The sequence below is a fragment of the Solanum pennellii genome, chromosome 9 (genome assembly GCF_001406875.1).
Source record: "Solanum pennellii chromosome 9, SPENNV200".
Taxonomy (NCBI): Eukaryota; Viridiplantae; Streptophyta; class Magnoliopsida; order Solanales; family Solanaceae; genus Solanum; species Solanum pennellii.
In genome coordinates, this window is record NC_028645.1 from 13,174,219 (window position 1) to 13,200,245 (window position 26,027).

Genomic DNA, 26,027 nt, shown 5'->3' on the forward strand with positions numbered 1-26,027 from the left:
TTCAATGAGTTCTTGATAATAGTTGTTGAATTTTTCATTAAGTTTTGATTTAAGATTCTATTTGGGTAAACTTTAAACGACCATATCTCTTAGATATTAAGATTTAAGTGACACATAATTTATCCAATTAAAGGTAATTGAATCTACTTTCCAATGCCACAAATTTAGCGTCATCCAATTTCTAGGTAAAAAGTTATGACTATTTTAGTAACGTATACAGTGTGGTTATGAATTAGCCGACAGGAAAACATTTAAAAGTGTTGTTTCTTTTTCCTCCAAGAAAACCATAAAAGAATTTATTGAATAATAAAAGTCTCAAACAATCAGATTTTCATGTTCACTAATGAAAAATCATTATTCTTGGCCATAGAGATTTCAAGAAACTAATTCAAGAATCTTAATAAAGTTTTTCTTGATCATTTACCTTCAAGCTAGCATTTAAAGGTTTCTATTCAACTTCTTATCCAAGATTCTCCAAGAAACTTTTTCTTCCTATCAAAAATCATTCCTAGCATGATCATAACCTTGAATTCATAATTCAAATTCAAACTAGAGTTGAGAGTTAAGTTTTGAGAATTCTTTTAAACATTCTAAGAAAGTCCTATTGAGTCCAGTTGATGAGTCTTCTACAACATCAAGTAATTTTTTCCAAGGCTCGAGTAAGTAAGTAAAAGGATGAGGAAAAAGTGTTCTTGAGTCTACTTTGAACATTCTAAGAAGCTTTTTCATGTTATGAACCATAACTCTTGAATTCATAATTCACATTCAAGAGAGAGTTAAGAGTAGAGTCAAGAAAGCTTTAAATTCAATTGTCAGTTCTTTGAGATCAATCATTGATTTGAACTAAGATTTGAGGAAGTAAGCGAATGATAAGATTTGTATACATCAGTTCCATGTAGTTATGTAGACCGTTGAGTCGAGTCGTTCATGCCCATAAATTTTGCATGCACTCCATAAATTTGAGTATCATGGAGAGGAGTAGTATCTTCAAGTTCTATGTTTTGAGTATTGAGTTCCTAATGAGATTTTAATTAAAATCATGGGACTACACCCATGAAGTCCTTGAGTTGTGTAGTTCATGCCCATAATTCCGCAGGAACCCATAAGTCTAGCAATCTTGAGATAAGAAGTGTCTTTGAGTCCTTGAGTTGAGTAGTTCATGTTAATAATTACACATGAACCCTCCAAGTTGAGCATCATAAAATCATCCATAAATATGAGATCATGAAACTTGAGTCCATACTTCAATTGAAGGAAAGTTAATAGTCAAGTCTAGAAGTTATCATTATTTTGTCACCCTTTAAGTTTTTGTCGAGGGGATCATATGTAGTCAATGAGGGTAACAATCATAGAAAGGCTTCTATATATGCGAAAAGAGGTTAAGAGAAGTATTTGAGAAAGAGGTCTTAGAATGAATCTTAGTGCATGCATATGGAGAGTTAACTAGCCATAGGATAATCCTTTCCCAAGTATTAGTGGAAAGCGAATTTACACTAGTTTAGAGATAATGAAATAGATCCATAGCTTTAAATTGTCAGCTTTAATTCCAAGGTGGGAATGATAAGATGAGAAACCTAGTCAAGTGTTGAGAATCATATAGTACTGTGTTCAAAAAGAGTTAAAGCGATATACCAATCCATTTATATTCTAGTTTATTCCTCTAAGTCAATTGATACAATATGCTATTCATGTTTATAATACCATGATTCTGTTCATGACATATGCTCTTACACATCAGATGGATTCACATTTATGCTATGTCCTAAAAAGAGGGGCAAAGACTTTAGCCTATTGCTCTCAATCTTACTTCATAAGCTTATATTTATTAGTCTGCTGGTATAAAGATATTCATATAAGAACTGATGTCTCATACTATGCTCAAAATCATAAATTCATGATCTACTCTCAATGTTTAGCAACATAATGTTATGTCATACATATTCATATCTCAGATGTCTCAAATGAATCGTCCTTATTATATATCTCGCTAAATCTTTTTTACGTGATCATTTTTAGTTAGTGAGTGATGTTGATGATAGTAGTTGAGTTATGGTTAAAGAAGAATATTGATGTTTGTTATGTTTTTAGGGGTAGTGTGCTTATTCTATTTAATGTTATAAAAGTGAGGGTATGATGAATAAAATTTTTGTATAAGTAATAGTTAAGTGAGAGTAGTTTGTTAATTATTGACAATATTGTGTGAAATTAAAATTAATAGAGATGATGAGAGGAGGAGGAATTCTTAGAAGGATTGGTTAGTAGGAATCCATGGATTTGATTTAGTACTAACCTTGAATATGGTGTTGTTACATTTGGATGATTACATCATGATGCATTCTATGCTTCTTTAACAGAACTCACAGTTTTGACTAATGTAGCGATAAGTAAATTTTCATCGGATGAGATTTCCTGTAGAGTCATATAACTTGAATCATGTGGTTTAGATAAGTATAAACCTCTCATATTTTTGATCTTGTGTTTAGAGATTAGGCTTGAACACACTAAGAGAAGAAAATTTAAATAAGACCTTGGTAAAATTAGTCATAAACCCTTGTAGGAGTTATGAGTTGCAAGTAAAGATGTGAGATATTCATAAAGGTGTGCATTGTATAAAGGTGTTTCTAGAATTGAAAACTAGAAGTTGTATTGCTTTAGGCATAATAGTTCTATTCTTACTTCATCACTTGATACTTCTCTTTCAGGTATGATATTCGTAGACGAATTTTGACTATGGCAAACATATACCATTCATGACTTATATGCTATAGTCTAGTTTAATAATTATTAGTATCAATCAGTCAAAAACTATCTTAGTAGGACAGCTCAAAGCAATGAAACGTAGTGGTTGTAGTTCTTTTTCCCAATATTCGTTGATGAATGATCACAAGGAGGAGATATTGTAACACCCCAAAATTTCTAAGTTCAGCTCATAACTATTCTTAAATTGTGTATAAGGTCTTACCAAGTTATTCTGAATAGTTCTTAGGTGTTATGGTCAATTCATTAGTGTGGGAATTATTTTGGATATGAATTAAGGTTAATGGAACCTCCTAGCACAAAGATGACTTTAAAACTTTGATAACGATTGTTTTTCCATATGATATATATATATTTTTTTTCAACTTCAAATAATCAAATCTGTCATAATATACAAAATTAGTTTGCCCATTACCGCTCAAATTGAAGGTCTTTTAGTCCACTTTCCAATTCCACAAAGTTTGTCTCATTTCAATTTTGGTGTAAAATGTTATGCCCGTATTAGTGAAGATCTATCATGTAGGTGAAGCTTCACGACCAGCTATATGTCCCTTGAAGTGTTTCACAGACAGTGGAACCTTAAATTGTCCGTGAAACTCGCTTTTAAGGCATCCATCAGCTTTTTAATCTATGATCGTTTCGGTTGTTCCCATATGTGTTTCTTACTTAAACAATGTTGTGTTGACCTCTATTCTAAAACTAAACCATGTCATTTTACAGTTAATTAAGGTCTTAAAAGTGATGATCAATTCTTTTACGTTCATTGACATATCAAGACATTAGAGTAAGGTTCCAAGAGGAGAAAAGCTAAGGTTCAAGCGTTCTTCAAGTCTATTCGATTTTGTTAAGAACTTCATTCTTCCAGATATGTAAGGCTATCTTAGGGTTGAAATAGTTCGTCTTGATGCCATGCATCGACTATCAAATTAGTAACAGAGTAATCTAGTTTTAAAAGACTAATCTAGGGTTCGATCCTTAGATTTCAATATTCTTGAAATTAATTGATTCTGAGTTCTTCACTTCCTCATTCTTTTTGAAATTCTGTTCGCAATTATTGAATTGATATATATTATGTAATGAGATTCTTAAGGTGGTTTGTTCATGTCTATATTTAAACACGAACTTTAGGAATTTAGTATTCTTGAGATGTATGGTATCATTGAGTTCTGAGTATTGAGTTTTCTAAATTGTTATCGAGATATTTGAGTTGATTCGTTCATGTCTATATTTCAGCATGAACTCTATTTTGAGGTATAAATATTGAAAATTCTTTAAAGCTAACATTTGTATTTCAAAAAGAGTTTTGAAGAAGTAATGGAGTTTGAGAAAGAGTATAAGGGAACTAAGTGTTTCCCAAATGTTTCTTTTTTACATGAAGAAAGAGAATACCTTTTTTTGAAAAGTTAAGAGTTATGAGAAAAATTCAGTGCAAAGACTTTACCTTTCAACGGTGCCCCATTTTGAGTAATATCTCAACCTAGAAACTATTTTACCTTGATAAAAGAAAAACCTTATTTTCTGAATGAGTAATGAGTACTAGGGATATTTTAGAGTAATTACGTCTTTTAAGAGGATAGTTTGAGCAATTATCTCAAACTAGAGAAAGAATATATTATTATGCATTTCAGAAATAGTATATGTTATTAGGAATAGTATTGAGCTCTTATATAGGAGATAGTTCAGACAACTCACAGCCCCATAAGTCATTTCTTGAAAATATGGGTACAGGATCATACTTTTGATACTTTTTGATGAATTCTTAGTGTATTCAGGCAGAGCTTAGTGGATCCACTTAGTCGAGAGGTTCTATATCCTGACATGATATAGAAAAGTTTTGGCAATGTTGACAAGAAATTGTATCTTCTCGTAACTCATAATGATAGTGTCGATTAGAAAATCTCTCAACACAGTAAAAGTTTGTTTTTATATCTCACTTATTATGTTGAGTTTAGAGATGCCTATTTATTTTGTAAAGAATTAAGTGTTAAGTCCTTTATTTCCTTACATTCAGCTTGAGTATAGTTCTCAATATTTCTGCCCTTTTGGTTCAATTATTTTTTATTCAGCTATGTCCCATAATCGTACATTAAAATGTAATGATATCATTATGCAAACATATTTTTGATGAAACAAATACAGGTTTTTACGATCATCAACTGGTGCTTCATTGAGATCACTCTACACTCCAATAAGCTCTTTGGGAGCCTCCTTGGCATCCGGAACATTTTCTTTCAGTTTAGTTGTTTTGAGGTGTCATAGGTATGTTCTTGACATATATCTTAAATATTAGAGATTTCATATATAGATAGAATTTAAGAGTCTTTCCGTATTTACTTTTCCTTGAGATATTTTTGGAAACTATCATACTCATATTATTAAGTATTTTACAGACATTTTAAGTTGAGCATTTACTTTTAGTTTGAATGTTCTAAATTAGTTTTTAAGCCTAATGCCGGTTGAATGAGTCTTCTACTAAGTAGTCAACCAGGCCAAGAATTATCTTGGGGATCAGAAACGGATCTCAAGTTTTGGCCACATGTAGGGTATTGGCTCAAGGCATGAAACATGCATATTTATATTTAGAGGCCGTCTTTCAAAACTTTTGACCGAAGTTAACCGTTCAAATTTTTTCAAAATCTACAAAATGCATTAACTTTCACATAATCAAAATGAACGACTAAGTGACAAAACTCTCAGTTCCATTATATCTTAAATGACTTGTGGTAACAACAAAATTCTCTAAACGATGAGCAGAAGACAGTAATAGAGGAATGACTTGGAGGGTAATTACGAAAATTCTATTTCATTTAGAGATATTATGTTTCTTTTAAACTTTAGTCAAGCACTAAATATGTATCCTATATATAATTTCATGAAGAACTCACATGTGTAAAATTAGAAATGAATTTTCAAGCTCAAAACTATAAATTACTTAAAAGATTAGTCTTATCTTTGAAAATCATTAAGCAAGAACTCAATGTGTACCACCAAGTTCTTAAATGAAATTTTAGCGTTAAACATTTATAATAAGTCAATGTAATCATTATCAAAATCAAATTTGAAGTTGAATGGCGAAACTGTTACAAGGTATAATTCATATAACTATGCTTTAAATAAAAATGTTCAAAGAATATGAGTGGTTTTTTTTAAGACAGACATTAAATAAAATCCAGGTTATTGAAACAATTAAACAAGATTAAAAAAGAATTGTGGTATATATCTACAATTTTCCTTCTAAATCAAATGAAACCTCCATAGAGGCGACCCTACACTTTTTTCCAAGCTTCTTGCAAAATCTCCATATAATTTAAATGGACAATAATGAGATGAATTGATTCATATGCTATTGCTAACACACAGATTACTACGAATATTGTTAGATAGGACACAATACTTACATTTAGATGATATCTTACATACTGAAATAAGTAAAATAAAACTAAAATATCAAAAGTCTGTGATCTTTAAAATGGATTAATAATAAAAAGAAGTTTTTTTCATTGTTTGATCATTCTAAATTTCAAAATTCTTCTTCATTAAAAATTTCATTGAGGAAAGCATCGATATCATCCCATTTGCATGCATCATTCTCCTAATCATTGTAAAAATACCAATTTAAGTGTGTATTTTCATGAATAATATAATAAAAATATTTTTATCGAAGAAAGATAAAGTTAACTAATGGATATTAATAACAATACAGCTTTGAACTAACCTTGCTTGAATCTTTAAATCCAATAACATTAGGAAGAATTGCATCACTCCAAATGGAGGAAAGATGATTATGTTGAATGATGTAATTGTTATCTTTGTTGTTATTAATGTTATTACAATTTGAATGGACATTCTCCAACCCTTACTGTGAGGGATCATTGAAGTTGTTATTCCAAGTTGAGATATGGCTGAGATTGAAAAAGAACGATTCCAACATCAATTATAAAATATTTTGTATGACTTATTTGTGATGATATTACTTTAATCTCATATGAACATAAGATGTGCTGAACGTTATTATTCTAATGCCATCATTCATTTGAAACAAAAGAAATATAATCTGGTAATACATTGTCAAATCAAAGCTTTTAAAAAGAAACCTTAGAGAAATGCAAAACTTTTACCATAATTTTATGAGAGAGTTATCACTAGTTTCACCCAAAGTCACTTGTGCCTGTAAAAACGAATAACTTGATTAGTGTAGTACGAGGGGGGGGGGGTATGTTTTGATAAGGAATTATGTTTCAAGTATATTAATGTACATGTGATTGTCTAGATGTTTGTGTTGGATTATACTGGAAATTTACAACCATGTTTTGTTGTTGGCTCTATTTTGAATAAAATAATTATACCAAAAAAAAAAAAATTAAAAAAATTCTCACCTATTCATGAAGATCCTAATAAGGAATAATATTTGTAGAATATTAATGTACCTGTGAGTGTCCACATTATTGTGTTGAATTTTGCTGGACATCTACCACTATATTTTGTTGTTGGCTCTATTGTGCGGATACAAAAATAATAACATCAAATTTTAAAAAAATATCTCCCATTTAGAGATCCATGTTAATAATTTCATAAAAAAAGGTTACCTGCAAAGGGATATGAGGCCATGAATTTCGAACTTGAAAAAATTGTATGTTCTCAGTTTGTGAACCACTTGCATAGGAAGTGGTATATGTGTAATTACAAAAATTTTTCGCTACTCTTTTTTCCTTGTTCATCCAATCTTGTTATATGCTCCTTGGGATGCTTGTACTGAAATATCAATGAAATAATGAAACAAAAAAGGTAAAAAAAAGTATAAGAATCATTCATAAGAATTATTATGTGTAAAAAATAATTACCTATTTAGATCAACCAAATTATTTGTCACAAACTTTTGAGGAATTGTTTGTTGTGAAGCAAACTGAACAACCATCTTTTCTTTTTTCTCCAATTCCATCTAATAAAAATTATTGAGACATTCATAAAATCTTATTGATTACATAGACTAGTTTATTTGATGCATCATTTCTAAGAAAATTAATTATTTTTTTGAAATTTGCGATATCACATAATTCTTCAATGACAAATCAAGAAAAAAATTGGTGAAAGAACAAACCTTTCTAGTCATAACTTTTTGGAGAGATTTTCGCAAGTTTCTCTCACACCAAAAGAGTTGATAAAGAGAAGAAACTTGCTCTGGTCCTTGAACATAGTCCCTATAGAACAAGTTAGAAAATTTAGACAATTGAAATAGACGATAAGTTAAATGTCTCAATAAATGTTTATGGTGATGTCGATGTATTGAACCATCATGTTATAATTAAGAATAACCATAAAAGAAAACACTTGGGATAATAAATCAAACGACCTTATGTTAGAATCTACAATCTGCAATTCCAATGTGCACTTCTTGATTTGTTGCTCCAAATTATACATCAAAGACTTTAAGTTAAAATGATTTTTCCAATCTCACTCATTAGTTAACATGTATTTATTAAGACTAGAAATTAAGTTATTCTTACCTCAATCCTATAGAAATTAAGCCACCATCAACACGTTTAAACATTTGAAGGAAGTCATCATGAAAAAGTTTAATTCATTAGTAGGAATAAATTTCACTTAATACACAAGAAATCAATTATGAGGTACTTGTTTGTAGTATCTAAGTACATTTCAATAAATCTAAATAATGTAAAATTTATATAATATTAGTTATTTGAGCTCTCTTATATTGTTTATAGCATGCATGAATGAGGAGGGTTAATGAAAATAAATCGAAAAACACATTCTACCTCATAAAGAACGGAGTAAGATTACGTACATCTTGCTGTTTCTACTTTATCAATTATATATTTTTATTTGAATGAATATTTTATTCATTTATAAACAATACCTTTTCTAAATTTCAATGTTTTCTTTTCAAAATAAATCTCCTAGTTCTCGCTTTATTCATGTATTCTCGTTTGTTAATCTACTTATAAATATATTTTTTGATTTACAATATTTTTAAAAAATTGTGAGCAAAATATAATCACAATGAGACAATAAACAGATCCAAAAATAAAGGAGTGAGAAAAGAAATAAGAGACTCATACTGTGTATCAAGAAATTGTAGTTTTCTAACATCTCCCTTTGATGTGGTTCAATTGCCTCAACTTTGCCACTTTTTCCTTGATTAAATACCCCAAAACATTTAATAATGGTGAGAAAAATTGATCTAAATAATTAAATTCTATTGTAACTCTTTATCAATTATACACTTTTTGACATAAAAAAAAAGTCAAACTTGTTATTTTTAGTATTTCGGTAATTTTGAGGATGTCATTTTCAGTATCTTTAAATTATTATTGCCTTCATTTTAACTTAATTGTCTGATTTTTATTGATATAAAGTTAAGTAAATAAAAACAATGACTTTGTAAACCAATGGTCTTAAACTAACGAGAGATAGAAGGAGAGAAAATAACCTTTAATTTTGTGGTCATAGACATGTTACACAAAAAGTTTGAAATAAAGAACTATAAAGAAAAAGAGTATCTTGATAGAGGCATTGAATATCTCATATTAGTGAATAATGAAATTTTTATCTCTTTATATGACTTATGCAATCTTCCTCACTTTGAAATTTTTTTGAAGTGTGAATTAGGCTCATCGTGAACAAACTTTACATGATCATATCCAAAACTGATGTGGGCCCTAGAATTAAGAGTATTGTCATCTAGAAATTATGCTCTAGACTTTACAATACAATCCCAAATAAAGAATATACCGACCTGGACATGGGGGTGAGGGTGAGGTAATAAATAAAATTCGGACAAAGAATATCTATATGAAGAGGGGCTGATAAATTAAATTTTTGATAAAGATACATTTAAATATTATACACATTAATTAACATTAATAGACACAAGAATTTATTATAAAGAAGAAAATTCATGCAAATGCATATAGATAATGAACAAGGGAAAGAGTAAAGTACCTTAACATCACTCATATGACTTACCCCAACAAAAGAAAAGAGAACTCATAAGTTAGTACTACGGTAAATAAGTTATTGATTAAATAGCTAGATAAAAAAATTCAACTAAGAAATTGGAATTAATTAGTTAATGTACTTCAATCTCTTCTCAATCGGAAGATTAATATAGAGCTGAAGCATGTCCTAAATTCTACAAAAGTAACAATTCAGTAAGAATAAGTAATCAAGCTAATAATTTTATAGATTAATAACTATCATGACGTAATAATAGATTTTGTTGGTACTGTAACTACAATAACTTTTTTGGCTACAGAACTTATTGATTCAATTATATGGTGACAACGCAACAAACAAAACATCCACATCACAACAAATTACAATCTCTTCCGCCTTCCTTAATAAACTACTACATCGCTTATGAAATTTCTTCGTATCCTCAACTGTTTTTATCTCAAAATTTTTATCCATCTTACAAGGAAGTCTGTTTTCTCCCTTGGAAGGAAAAATAGCTTAGAATGTTGCTTACAAACAATGCAATGACAGAAAGAGAATGCTCAAAGGAGCTAATTTATAAGCTCAAAACAGTTATTTAGGTCAAGTAAGTATTAATAAAATGTATTTCAGCCTCATCCACATAGGGTCATAGGCAAGATATTAAATGGTACGTTATATAGTTATTAAATGATATATTATTACAATGAATAGGACCTTTTGATAAAACTCCCTTGGTATTAAAAATAATTGTTTAGTTTTACTTGACAAAAATTTTAAGAAAAAATATTTCAACTTATGGTTTCATATTAGTGCTATGTGATATACCAAAATGTTCTTTAATATTGTACCCCTAAGATATACCATTTGGAATGTTTATATGAAAGTGTTGCCGTAAAATAAAACAGATCATTCTTATTTTATCAGACTAAAAAGTGTATAAGTATTTTTTTCTTTAATGGATTAAATATGTAACGCCCCGAGGCTACAATATTGAAGGTAATACAGGACAAAGGATCATGAGTGACCCCAAGCTAATCCTGAGCTAGGACATCATATGCAAAAGTGAACATATATATGAAGTTATGAACTAATGCGAAAGCTAAATCAATTATTACGAATAGTGGGGAATACCCAAAACTGGTTTGAATATACGTTAAAATGAACAAGAGTTTAGTGATACTGGACAATCACCCAAGCGCTAAAGTTAAATATAATACTATGTCTAAAAAATCATTTAACTGATTAGAGGTGATGGACATTTCCCAAACTAACCCTAGAAAAACAGAATCTAAAATGAAAGACTAAATCTGAAAACATGTCTATTGTCCATAAAGCATGAGAACTTACGACAGATGTTTCTTAGTATGGATTGGGAACCAATCCATGTGTGATCCGAATTCTTCGGACCTCAATGTTAATTATGAAAAAATGTAGCAGAGAGTATGTGTATTGAAAGTTACTGAGCATGCATGATATAATAAAAGTTGAAAAAACACATAATTTAGCAAAGCATACTGAGAACTGACCATGATGGAAATACTAAAATATATACAAAAATGAGCTAAACTAAATGCAATGACTAAATACATAACATGCTAGGGCTTAATACTGCAATATAATTGAAAACATTGTCAAATGCAATAAAGTTTGACTGTGGGAGCTATATTTAACTAACATAAAACCGTGTGAGCTAAACGTGGTTTCCGATATATACGTCTCATCAAAAGGACCCAATATACCATGCTGGGGTATAAAGGCATGACTAACGTGCTTACTAAATTAGATGCCCATTTGAGGGAACTTATAATCTTACGAGGACACGTAATCTAGTGCCCAACTGAGGGGACTTATAATCTTATTGATGCACGTAGTTCTGGGAAAGTAAGAGTACCTACAATCCTAGTCCTCTCGGTGCTAAGCCTACACCCAAATAGATTATGTATATAGTAGGACTTAATTGAAATAATGGGTTAACTTAAAATTCTGACATGCTAATTGATAATTCATCATTTATGTACTGATCATGAAATATTCGAGATCTAAGGCATGTATATATTTTTTAACTGACCTAGAATGTGTAATTCATGAACTTAGAGAATCTACACAACTAAGTTTCATAATTTCATGCAAAGAACTAAGAAACAATTGCACAAAAACATGATAATCTGATTAGGGATACTCTACAAGGTAAATCGCAACCAATATCTAAGGTTTTAGAAACTCAGGGTCTAAGCTAGATATAGCGAATAAAAAACCAGACTGAATTTTGGGGATTTAGTGGATGAACGGAACCCACTCCCACATACCTGCTGAAGACATTAATAAAATGTCTTTCGTTTTCGGGACTCAAATTCATGAAAACCTGTTGCGTTCTTGGATGCGTTTAGTCAACTCTTTATCCTCTTTTGTTCTACATTTTGATGAATTTTTTAAATTAATCTCTTAGGTTAATGCCTGACTAGAATAATAGTATAATACTAACAAAAATGAAATAGTTTAGGGATTAAACGACGTAGTTTAGGTGTCCACTGCAAAGAGGAAAAGGAAAAATGACCGTCATTTTAAATCTGATGGGGCCATCGACGGGCCTAAGCGAGGGACTGTTGATATAATGACGGCCCATCCTATTAGTATATTGTTAGACTGACGGAGAGTTGAAAACTTGGGTCAGAAACATGGACGTAGACTCTGAACCGTGGTCCATCCTACACTTAGAGAGTGATGTTGATGATAGTAGTTGAGTTATGATGGAAGAAGAAGGTTGATGTTTGTTATGTTTTTAGTGGTAGTGTGCTTATTCCATCTAATGTTATAAAAGTGAGGGAATAATGAATGAATTTTTGCAATGAGTAATAGTTAAGTGAGAGTAGTTAGTTATTTCTTGATAATATTGTGTGAAATTTAAATTGATAGAGATGACGAGAGGAGGAGGAATTCGTAGAAGGATTGGTTAGTAGGAATCCATGGATTGGATTTAGTATTAAGCATGAATACGGTGTCGTTACATTTGGATTAATACATCATGATGCATTAGATGCTTCTTCAACATGACTCAAAGATTGGATTAATGTAGTGATAAGGAATTATATTCATGGAACTAGATTTCCTATAGTCATAAAATCTTATTTGGAGAAGTATAAACCTCTCCTATTTTTGATCTTGTGTTAAGAGATTAGGCTTAAACACACTAAGATAAGAAAATTTAAATTAGACCTTGATAAGAAGAGTCATAAACCCTTGTAGGAGTTATGAGTTGCAACTAAACACTAGTACAAAATGGGGTATTTGCGGCAATTATTTAGCCGGTAATATAAGGGGCATATGAACAATGGTCAAAATATTAGTGGCATACTAAATTAATTAGTTCTTTAAGTCGAAATATCAGTGGCTTATGAACAATGGCCGGTAAAAACGATCATTTTATTGACTATAAAAATAAATAGCCAGTAGAAGGTACTTTTTAGTGACAATTAAAATAATTAGTCAGTAAAAGATACTAATAAACATATATTTTCTTTATCTTTTAGGTTTTCCTCCAATTTTATTCCCTCCTATTCAAATAAGAAAAATTAAAAACAAACCCTATTCTCTCTACTTTCTAAATAATTCACTTCTCTCAAACACCTTAACGCGTCTGCTCGTCTCCTCCAAGGGAAACGATTCAGGTAAGCCTTCAGAATCTCCACCTTCACAAATTCGATTTCTGATTCATGGTCTTACTGAAACGACCTATCAAAAAAAAGAGACTGATGTGATTTTTCTCTTATTTGTGTTCTTTATTGATCAAGTTTGTTTACTTATTGGAGAAGAATTGATATTTCAAATCGTTTGAATGTTTCTTAATTGTTTTTTTCTTATTTTCGTTTTTTGGAATGTTTTACAACAGTCATCTTGCATATCACTTTTCGTCGGACAAAATCCTTTTGCCAGGTTCTCAAATTAGTTAGGGAGATTCATGATTTTGTAAAAGTATGTTTTTTCTGTATTTTCTAACTCTATTTTGTGATTTATGTATTCTTTTAATTTGATAAAAAATGGTTGAATTAATTACTCTATTTTTAAGGTTGATTTGATTGTATTCAATTATTTGTGATTATTTGAATGTTTTCGATTATATCACATGAATATTTATATTTTTACTTGAGTTTATAAATTATGTTATCGATATTTCTGATAGTCTCTTAAAGCGAAAAGTTAAGCTAACATGTAGAACATATTTATCTTTTATGCTCTGTTTTTCATAAGCTAAACTATAACAAGTTTTGGCTAACTCTTGAGTAGTATTCATAAAATCGAGTGTTTGTGACTTAAAACGAGAAACTAAGCTAACCCTTAGCACAAAGTTTTGTGTCATGCTCTATTTTTTTCATATTCCGAAATTTTCCTTTTGTTTTACAATGTTTTAGCATTTATCTCTGTTTTTCACTACTCTATATAACTTTTTTCCATTTCTCGCTCTCCAATCTATTACTCTTGAGAAAGTCGTGTTAGGTGTTTTCGACAAGTTTATGTATTAATTTGAACTAAACCATCAAGTTAAGTGAGTAATACAATTCTGGTTATGTTGTGCTAATCCAGAATTAATGTTGTTTTTATCTTGGTTTATCATTTTCCTTTATACTCATTTACTGATGAATTCCTCAGATTTTTTTGGGTTTTTGAATTGCACTTTTTAGTTTTTTTTCATCACAAATGACCTCTAGAAAGTAGGTTGTACTATAGTTTTAATATAAGAGACAAATAATCGAGCTTACTTGCTTTTTGTAGTTGTTATATTACTTTTTATATGTGTTTTGATATCAAACATGGAAGAAACTATAAATATGTAAAGCTACAATGACAGTTATTTTCGAGTTCTATATAGAAATAATCCATTCTGTATCATTTGGATCTATTCCATATTAATATTCAAAATCACTCAGATACTCCAGATTACGATGATCAATCTAATGAGGTGAACAATAGTGTTGGTGCCACTGGGAAATCAGGTAATACTTTTTAAGTTGCCTACTTCTTATTAGTTTTACATGCTGGGAACAAATCTACTGTGATTTATCATCTAGTATGCATTCTTTTATAGTCTGTAGTAGTGAGATGAGTTCATCGATATCCCAGTATTTTAGCATTTTGTGTCTCAATAGGAATCAGGGCACCTGGTGCACCCATTAAATGAAAATTGGTCAGACCATTGCTGAAAAGTTCCTAAATTTTGCGTGGTGGTAATTCTACAAAAGACAGTTAGAAAACTTGAATAGAAGATAAATGCAAAGGATTGAAAAAAAAACAAATAACCTACATGAAACAATAAGATTTAGACAAAAACTTTTTACTAAACTTGCAAGACAAAAATAGAGTACAGAGTGAAATTAACAGTACCATTCGGTGAACACAACAATTCATAAACCAGATTTGATTGCAAATAAATTTGATTGTCTACTGAAACATCTTGGAGTTTAGCTTCTGATTTATGAACAAGACTGTTCAAATTCTGGTAAGCTTCTGTAACTTGCGTTATTTATGCAATGGATGTGTTATTATGGGAAATTGCTGAATCATCACATAATCTAGCCGACAATGGAAGGAGTCATGCTCAAACTAGGGTTCCTGTTCTACCTGAACTATTTCCACAATGCCCCTTTGCTTTATTATTGTAGAAAGCTGGTACTTCCATTGAAATCCATGTATTGGTAGTTCATGAGCAGCAATATCTGAACCTAATCCTTTCCCAGTTCAGTGTCAAATACAGAAAATGAAATGAGATAATGACCTTCAGTGTACCCCTGTTCCTCATTGGCCTCCAATGATCAAGAATTCCATGGTTGGCTTTGACTATATCCCTCCAGTACCCTTCCTCATTCTGTCCAAACCACCAAATCCACTTCAAAAGTGAACTTTTATTAAACTAAAAAACAATGTAGGAATATCAAACTAATAGGGTCATTGCATCAGATAACTTATTCTAATCCTACATGAATTATTTTAAAACTTCTCCCTAAAGAATTTATCACCTTCATAGAGTAAAACAACTTTTAGATTGTTCTTCTAAAAGATTCAAGAAATGGATAAATAGGAAACCCACAAGTTATCCATGACCTATTTGGATTGTTTTATTCGTTCTAAATCTAAGGAGTGCAATATTCTCACTTGAAGTATCATTTAATTTATCGTCTCTAGGTGAAATAATAATATACTCTTATTCACTTTTATAGGATATATTTTAATGTAGTTGCTTCCCTGTGAAGTCTACAAGAGACTGCTTTTTATTTTCTAAACTTTTTCTAGTAATAATATCCCTTTCCACTGATAATTGATTTTTTCCAGCAACAACTCCTAAACCATATCTGATTGCAAATAAATTTGACTCTCTAGAGAAACACCTAGGAGTTTAGCTTCTGTATTGACATTTCCATGAGCAACAGTCCCCAATAGCTTCTGTATTAGCAGTTCTATGAGAAACAGTCCCCAATAGCTTTTGTATTGAAATATAATGTTAGTGCCGCCTCATGCTGTCCAAACCACCAAAGAAACTTCAAAGGTACCCTTCCTCCAATAATCGAGAATGTCATGTTTGGCTTTGACTAAATCCCTCTAGTACCCTTCCTCATTCTGTCCAAACCACAAAAGTCACTTTAAAAGTGAACATTTATTAAACTAAACAACAACATAAGAATATCAACTTAATAGGTTTATTGCATCAGATAAGTCATTTTAATCCTACATGACACACGAGTACTACATCGCCAATGGCGAGAGGCGAGGTGACGGGTTTTCACCTATTTCAGGCGCGGCGTAGCAAGATCAAAAAGGAGAGGCAAGGTGAGGGCTGGCGTGGAATTTTCAATGCAATAGGCGTCGCCTTTTTTTTGAGTCTGAATTTTATTAATTAAAAATCCAAATAATAAAATTAATCAGATCTTCCTTTGGAATTATTGATCAAGAGGATACATCTAATGAAATTGTACAACGGCTAGAACATGAGATTACTAAATTAATGGCAAATCAAAATGAAAAAATGAATATGATGACGCAAAACCAAGATATTATGCAATCAAAATTACTTCAAATGAGATAATTGATGCGCAAATATGATCCCAATGAATGCATGCCTCAAAATATCAATGGCACCTCGTGGACGGGTAACTCGATAACATAAGTATTAGACATTTTTATAAAATTTAATGGTAACAAGAATTTTTTTAATTAATGTGTTAATATTTATTAGGTCCCTGATGTCCATAGTGGCCATGGAAAAATACCACAAGCAACAGGTATTACTCATCTTTATCCTCACCATGTGCATCGATTGAAAAATATTTATATGTATTAGTATTATAATAAGAATGTTGTTCACAACCAAAAATGGGAAGAATTTTGTTATTTTTGATAGGGATTAGCTATCTTTGTCATCTGTTATTCCTGAATTGAGTCATAATGTACTAATTTAGTACATTATTATATAATTGTGTACTGTTGTTCCTGAGTATTACATTTTCAATAGTTTATTAGATTTTGTTTTATAGCTCAGCATTAGTTATCCGATTGCTTGAACAATCCTTTGTCACCTCATCCCTACTCTCTTTGTACTAGATTATCAGCTAACCTTTAATGCCATTAAGATTCGTTTTGAACCTTCCAAATATGGTATACAGTTGCTGCAAACATTTCTCATAAGAATGCTTGGCAATATTTATAACATCCTGAGTTTCTATCCTCTATGTTGTCCACTAGATGTAGGCTGGGATAATACCTCGACCATTTTTTCTACCTCATCATGTCTTCTGCAACATGCTAACATTTCAGTAGTCTTCTTGGGCATTTTTGTATTAGAGTTTTTGTCTTTGCAAGAGTTATTACAATCTGCTGTTTATCATCTTGCTTAGGGGTTTCATTGACTGAGAAAATCTGAGATTTCCCCTAATTCACATAAAGACTAATAATTGAGAATTGCTTCAAAGATAGAAGGATTCAGCCTCATATGTCTAACTTTAGAACCACAGAAAATTTTTCAGCCTCATGTTCAAAAATCCGAAGAATAAGAACTGCTTCAAAAATCTGCAGCCTCATGTTCCACTTTAGAATCACAGAAAATCAAATGTAGAAGGAACCAGCCTAAGATGTATGATTCCAGCCTGCTCCACTCATTGTTCAACAGCCTACAATCCTTTTAATGTCCCCTGATTGTAGGGTACTATAATAAAAAGAATTTACCTTATTCATTCGCTTCCAAACCTTATGTTCTTCAAGATTTTAAAAAGGAAGTCCGAGTTAATAAAATAATTTTTTTTAAGGTCTAATTTACAGATATCCTCAATAACATGTTGGTTCATATTGGAACAAAAAATATTTGAATTAGAGACATTACTTGTCAGCTCATGAAGCTAATGAGAATGTTTTCAGCCCTCTTAACATGGGCATCACTAGTTCTAGTTCTCCTGTATGAAATACTAATATGTCATCTGCAAAACACAAATGATATAAATTGAGGTTTTTATACATATTCAGTGAACTTTGGGCATGAACGACATGAAAAAGTTTAGTAATGTTGATTCAACATACAAGTATTTATAAAGACATGAAAAAACTTTGTATAGAATCTCCACGAGAGATAGTGGCTTTTTGAGATTTTTAGCATTATATGATATTATTCCCATCTCATGATGTTTTTACTAATTAGATTTTTTCTTTTGACACATTTATTTTATTTTTTCAGGTAATACAATATGATGTTTGAAAATTTTGCGTAGGGAATACTTTAATATGGTGAACCATTATGGATATTATCCAAAGACATTATTTTATTGGATTGGTCTATATGATGATATTAGTTATTCATTCAAATAATATAAGTTAATTTGGAAGTTTTGATACTATAGTTTTGATTATAGCATGCCTTTGATAGATTTTGATTCGCTGCCCGTTCACCTTTAAACTCACACCCTCCTTGTTATCTAACTCAACTGCACCATGAGGGAATAGTTGGGTTATCAAAATAGGGACCAGCCCATTTGGACTTGAATTTGCCCGGAAACAAAAGCAACCTAGAATTGAACAAAAGCACCAAATCCCCAACCAAAAAGTCGCGCTTCTCAATCTTTTGGTCATGGTACTTCTTCATCATTTCTTTGTAGAGGGCTGAACTTTCATATGCCTTCAAGTGAAATCATCAAGCTCATTCAACCCATTTGACCTCAGTTTCGCAGCCTCATTCAAATCCATTTTCAACTTCTTCATTGCCCACATGGACTTATGCTCTAATTCAACCGGTAAGTGACAAGCCTTCCCATATAGAAGTTGGTATAGGGACATACCTATGGGAGTCTTATATTCTGTTTGGTAGGCCCAAAGAGCATCATCAAGCCTCCTTGACCAATCCGTTCTACTAGCATTCACCGTTTTTGCCAAATTCTACTTAATCTCCCTGTTTGACACCTCAACTTGCCCACTAGTTTTACGATGGTAAGGAGTGGACTCATTATGGCGTACCCAATATTTTTGCAATGATCCCTTAAACCACTTGTTTCAAAACTGGGACCCCCCATCACCGATAAAAGCTCTTGGGGTGCCAAATCTAGAAAATATGTTCTTTTTCAACAACTCGGTGACACTCTTCCCTTCATTATTTGCAAGTGCAATAGCTTCTACCTCTTTTGACAAATAATCGACTGCCATAAGAATTTACTTCATACCATGAGAACTCACAAAAGGGACCATAAAGTCAATGCCCCACACATCAAACAATTCAGTCACAAGAATGGGATTTAAAGGGAGCTCTTGCTTTCTCGAAATGCTACCATCTCTTTGGCATCTATCACATGCCTTGGCGAACTCATGAGCATCTTGGTGGATTGTTGGCCAATATTAACCACGTTGCAAGATATTACGAGCTGTACATATACCACTTTGATGCCCCCGTACAGGCGAGGAATGGCATGCCTCCAAAACACTCAACATCTCAACTTCCGGCACACAACGCCAAATAAGCCTACTGGCACAACTCCTATATAAATATGGATCATCCCAAAAGAACTTTTTCACATCATCCATGAAGTTTTTCTTTTGATGAAAGGACAAGTCCGGTGGGACGATATCACTAGCCAGATAATTTGCAAAATCTGCGAAACATGGAATCAAGTCTTGGGAGGCAGCCAATACATGCTCATTAGTGGAAGTATAATCAATTTAAGCCTTTCCACCTAACTCCCTCATTGCTTCATATTCTAATCGGGACAAGTGATCAACAACTTGATTTTCGATCCGTTTTCTATTTTTCACCTCAAAGTCAAATTCTTGCAATAATACTACCCAATGAATCAACCTCGGTTTTGCATCCTTCTTTACCGTCAAATATCTTAAAGTAGAATGATTAGTACGCACGATAACCCTCGTGCCAAGCAAATAGGAGCAAAATTTCTCAAATGCAAAGACTATTGCAAGGATCTCTTGTTCAGTCACGGTGTAGTTCTTTTATGCTTCATTAAGGGCTTTACTAGCATAGTAAATGAGATGAAGGATTTTATCCCTTCTTTGTCCCAATACCACACCAAGAGCAACCCCACTCGCATCACACATCACCTCAAAAGGCTTACTCCAATTCGAAGAAATGATGATAGATGCAGACACCAACTTTTCGTTTAATTTACCAAATGCCTTAAGACAAGATTCATCAAAATGAAACTTACACTCTTTATCAAGAAACTTGCACAAATAATGTGCAATCTTTGAAAAATCCTTGATGAACCTCTGGTAAATGCCTTCATTCCCAAGAAAACTTCTCATACCTTTTAAAGAGATAGGTGGTGGAAGTCGCTCTATTACCTCAACTTTAGCTCGATCAACCTCTATACCCTTCTCTGAAATGTGATGACCCAATATAATGCTTTCTTTCCCATGAAGTGACATTTTCCCAAATTTAGCACAAGGTTGCAATCTTCACACATCTCAAGAACCTCAGACAAATGACTCAAACACCGCTTAAGGGAGTCACCAACTACTGAAAAATCATCCATAAACACCTCAATTGTGTCCTCCACCATATCAAAGAATATTGGCATCATACATCTCTGAAATGTGGCTGGTGCATTACATAACCCAAACGACATTCTCTTGAATGTGAAGGTCCTGTAAAGACAAGTAAAGGTGGTTTTCTCATGATCTTCCGGTGCAATAGAAATCTGATTATAACCCGCATAGCCATCAAGAAAACAGTACCACCCCTTTCCTGCTAGTCTATCCAGCATTTGATCCATGAAGGGCATAGGAAAATGGTCAATCTTGGTCCATGCATTTAATTTTCGGTAATCCATACATACCCTCCATCCAGTCACCGACCTCATTAGAACAAGCTCATTTTTCTCATTGGGGACCACAGTCGTTCCCTATTTCTTAGGTACACACTGAACAGGGCATACCCAACTACTATCAGCGATTGGATATATCACTCCAACATCCAACCACTTAATGATTTCCTTCTTCACCACCTCTTGCATAGGTGGATTTAAATGTCTCTGGTGCTCACTACTTGGCTTATGATCGGGCATAAGTTGGATTTTATGTGAACAAATCCCGGGAGAGATCCCAATAATGTCTCCAATAGTCCATCCAATAGCTCTTTTGAACATTTTTAACACCTACACCAAACTCTCAACTTGATGCACATTCAAATCTGATGCAATAATTACCGTCAAAGTGTAACCTTTTCCCAATAATACATACCTCAGATGAGGTGGTAGAGCCTTAAGTTCTACTTTTAGAGCCTCCTCTATAGATGGTTTTACGGGTGGAGAATCGCGATGCTTCATATCTAACTCCAAATTATTTGGTTTAAACCAAACATCACCTCGATCAAGTACTGCGACCAATGATCCATACTCTTCAATGCAATCACTATTAAAATTCATGATCACTTCCGCTAGTGATTCTATACCCAGACGCTCTTCTATTTGTACCTCAGATGACTTTTCAACCCTGTAAGATATGGAAGACACCAATTGGATCTCACCACTCTACCTCATCGACCTACAAATGTTGAAAGTTACTTCTTCATTATTCAACCGAAATTTCATTTGCCCTTTCTCCATATCAACCAAGGCTCTAACTGTATCAAGGAATGTCCTCCAAAGAATATTAGGTACCTCAAAATCAACCTCACAATCCAGAATCACAAAATTGGCAAGAAATATGAATGACTCCACCTTTACTAACACATCGCGGAGTATCCTAATAGGCATCTTCACCGTTCGATCGGCCATTTGTAGCCGCATCACAGTGGGCTTTGTGTCACCCTAACCCAACTTCTTGTAAATAGAGAGAGGCATGATATTTATGCTTGCCCCAAGATCACATAATGATTTCGCAAACTGTAATAACCAAATTGTACATGGAATAGTGAAGGCACCCAGATCTTCTTTCATTTGCACTAGAGACCTTGCAGCTATAGCACTACAATGCTGCATTCCATTATCATCCTCAAAAATGACCAATTTTTTCTTAGTGACCATATCTTTCATGAACTTTTCTTAACCTGGCATTTGTTCAAGAGTTTTTATCAAAGGGAAATTGATGGAAAGTTGTTCGAGCATAGTGATAAAACGCCGGTATTTACCATCCTCGGTCTTTTTCACTAACCTTTGTGGGAATGGAGGTGATGGTCTAGGAATGGGGGTGACCTTTTGGGGTACCTCAGCTTCTTTCCCAGTTTTATCTTCTAACTCACCACTAACCTCCACTACCTCATCTTCGCCTCTTATCACTTTTTCTAAACCAGACGGCATCAATGGGTCAATGGTTTGCTTACCACCTAGAGTTGTGACTGCCATACAATTTCCATCATTTATTGAATTTTGGACAGTATTGCTAGGTAGAGTGCACGGTTGTCATGGGTTCACAGTCGAAGACAACTGGTCCATTTGCAACTGAAGATGCTTGATCGAGATTGCATGTGCATTAACTTTTTGTTCAATACTCGCTAAGTCGCTCTTCAACTCTTTAGTGTGCTCATCACTAGCATCAAACCTCCTCATCATTTTCTGCAACATATCCTCAACTCACGCCATACTAACTTCACCATCCCTAGGAACAACTTTATGATTTTGAGGTGGAACATAGGTCCCACTCCTATCATTTCTCTTACCATAGTTACCCCGGTTGAATTTTTTGTTGCGATTATAATTCCCATCTAGGACATAATGACCCTCTCGGTTGTAATTACCATAGTTCCGACCTTGATTCCTTTACCTTGCGCCAATTATCCTTGTTGGAGCCTTGGGGGTTTGGTTGGAAACCTCCCGTCTGCTCATTTACCGCATAAGAGTCCTCCTCTTAGTAATACTCATCAATCGGCGGTGGTGGTTTAGACATGTAATTCACCACATTTACCTTTTCTGCACCTCCATTGACGTATTTCAACACCAAACCAAGCTCAATTCTCATTTGAGCCATTTCTTCACGAATTAACTCGATAATGTGACCTACATATTCTTCATTTAGGCTCATCCGCCGTATAATAGGACACTAGGTTCGTCGACCTTATAATACGACATTTAGGCTCGTCTGCTTTACAGTACGACATTTAGGCTCATTCGCCTTATAGTAGGACATTAGGCTCGTCTGCCTTACGATGTGGCATTTAGTCTCGTCCTCCTTATAATAGAACATTAGACTCATTTTCCTTACAAAAATGACATGTAGGCTTGTCAGCCTTACAGTAGGATGCTTAGTCATTATAGAATTTGCAGGTGTGGTTTATCTCTCTCTCTCTTCTCTATAATGCTCTTCTCGATTCTTTATCATGCTCTTCTTACTACTCTAATCTTATCCATTCTAACCGATATCGTGCCCGTTCGAATACTTTACCGCTCTTTAATTTTTTTGGAGTTTCATTTCCTCTTTAATCTAGAACTACACACGACCTGATTCTTGTTTAATTAAAGATATGTAGGCCGCTCATACGCTTAAATTATACCTCCCTAAAGAAGTGTAAGCGTTTGTATCATGTAAAGAACCCAACTATTAGGTTGGGGTTGATCCCACGAGGAAAATGGTTTAGACTTAACTTCAATGTACAATTACTTCTATTTAGTCAAGTCCTTTTCGAAAACTGGAAACTAAAGGGGGGATTTTGTGAAACAAAAGTCTTTTAATATTGCTAATTAAAACAAGTAATAGTATTAAATATTCGGTGTTTATCAAATTGTGAGAGAAACTAGGGTGCAAGTGTTCCCATTACGTTCATAACGCCGTTGTTTTGCATGGAAAGTGATAAGTTAGGTATCTATAAATCCTTGGTCCGGCATATAGAGAATTTCACCCCGTACCTTGGTTCAACTACGTGTGTCTAAGTTACTAACCATTACCTTTAGTTCATATTAAGCGTCATATTAGATGTATGGCTTAGTTATAACTTCGCACCAATCGAGACTAGCCTATTAGATAGTATCCTACTAAATCCATGTTGATAATTCTTTTCCTATTAACTACCTCCTATGTCCGGCAAATAACAATAAGGCGAGTTCTAACGCGTGCACTCGTTAGAAAGAATTCTAAATAAAAGAATTATCAATGCATGCAATATCGTATTTGACAATTTTTATTAAGCCAAGTTTACTTTGTTAATCACTCATTGTTCCCACAACCCTAGTTGTGGATTTAGGGTAATCACTACGCCGGACGCCACCTTCTTGGGGGTACCCCGAGTGGCTCTGGCAGCTGGTGTAGGGGTATGGATGCTTGGGGGCACGTATTTCGGATCCCGCTCATCGTCGGAACTGTCAATCATCCGAAGGGATGGTGCCACAGACTTGGACCTACCCCTAGAATAGATGATGTCTGGTTTGGGGGCTGTATTTACCTGGAAAGCAACTTTTTAGTCTCATTGCAATGTTACTTTACAATCGAAACAATCAAAACAAAACCTTGAAACACAAAGTACAGTCCATTGAAGAATTGCAGTACTGGTTGACAGGCACTATTGACAGCTCGTCGATGAATCAATGGTCCGCTAATAGTGTCCGTCATTGGACACTTAACAAAATTATTTAAATCTTCATTTCACAGACCTCTCAGTTGGAAACGACGGACGTGCAGAATGGCCCGTTAATGAATCGACAATCCGTAGTCCACTTCCTTCATTTGACATTTAATAAGTTTTAATTTCTCACAAATCAGGGTTGCAGTTGGAAACGATGGACGTGCAGAACGGTCCATCGATGAATCGACGGGCCGTAGTCCACTTCCGTCATCTCAAAGTTCAGAATTTTTAAAGTTGACCAATCAATGGACCCCATCGACAATTCGTCGATTAACCGACGTTTTGTAGACTGGATCTCATGCAGTTGGTCAGAGACAGATTTCAGACCGTATTTTTAAAAGCACATTTTGACAACTTTTAGACCTTCATTAGTTCACCCAACACATAACAACAAGTAAAATACTAATTCTTCATCCTTAGGGTTCGGATTGCGCAAGTTTCAATCTTGAATTCTGCGGTGCTATTAAACCCTTAGTCGGAGCGTCAAGAATCATTTTTAACACAGATTACACCCCCAACTCATTCACTTTCTATCATTCCAAGGGACATAGTACCCATAATTTAACAAGTTAACATGCAATTATGTCCCTAAGTCAATACCCACATACGGATTTTTTGTCTCCAACAACAAATGAACGAGAATTTATTAAGCAAAGGGAATTGAAATACATGAAATCAGTATTGGATTGAATGAGTGGGTGATCTTCTTAACAACAAACCTACGTACCTACCTTCGAATGTAGACCAAAGAAAACAAGGGAGACGGAGTAGAAACTGGGGAGAGTAGGGTTTTGGGACTGTAGGGGAAGATGGGAGTTTTGGGGATTCTGAAGAAAATGGAAGGGAGAGATATTGGGAGTTAATGGAAAGGAAAGGAAATAAGGGGAGGGAAACGATTGGGAGAGAATTTGAAAATATTTTTTGAGGTGAACTGAATAGTTTTCTTTAAATATAGTCGGTCGGGTCGTGTCAGGTCATTTGTTCTTTGGACTGACGACACCCCGTCAACGGTCCATAAGTCCGTCGATGAATCATCGATTGCACACAGGCTTAGACAAAATTGCAAGACATACCTGGGATCGACAAACACCATTGACGGTCCATCGATTGAATGACGACACATCGATTGGTCCGTAGATCTGTGCACCAGACCATATTCAGTAGAATACTTTGGTTTTGTCCCTGCACATTGAACACCCATTAAGCTATTCTTTTTGTGTTTTTATGGACACTTTTGAAACACGAACCCTAAACTATTCTCTAGCTAACACTAAAAAAATGATGCATGAAG